Source organism: Octopus bimaculoides, chromosome 2 (assembly GCF_001194135.2).
Source record: "Octopus bimaculoides isolate UCB-OBI-ISO-001 chromosome 2, ASM119413v2, whole genome shotgun sequence".
Lineage (NCBI taxonomy): Eukaryota > Metazoa > Mollusca > Cephalopoda > Octopoda > Octopodidae > Octopus > Octopus bimaculoides.
Window position 1 is genome coordinate 127,874,526 of NC_068982.1, and position 223 is coordinate 127,874,748.

The following is a 223-nucleotide window of genomic DNA, read 5'->3' on the forward strand; positions in this document are numbered from 1 at the left end:
TATATATATATATATATATATATATATATATATATATATATGAGAGAGAGAGAGAGAGATATATACAGAGAGAAAGATAAGGAACGGAGATAGAGATAAAGAGTGTTAAAGGAAGAGAAAGAGAGGGGAGACACGGGGGAGGGAGAAAAATAAGGGGTAGAGGAAGAGGAGGAGGGTGTGCTGGGTCAAGAGTAGTTACAGTACGATAACCATAACAAGCGCC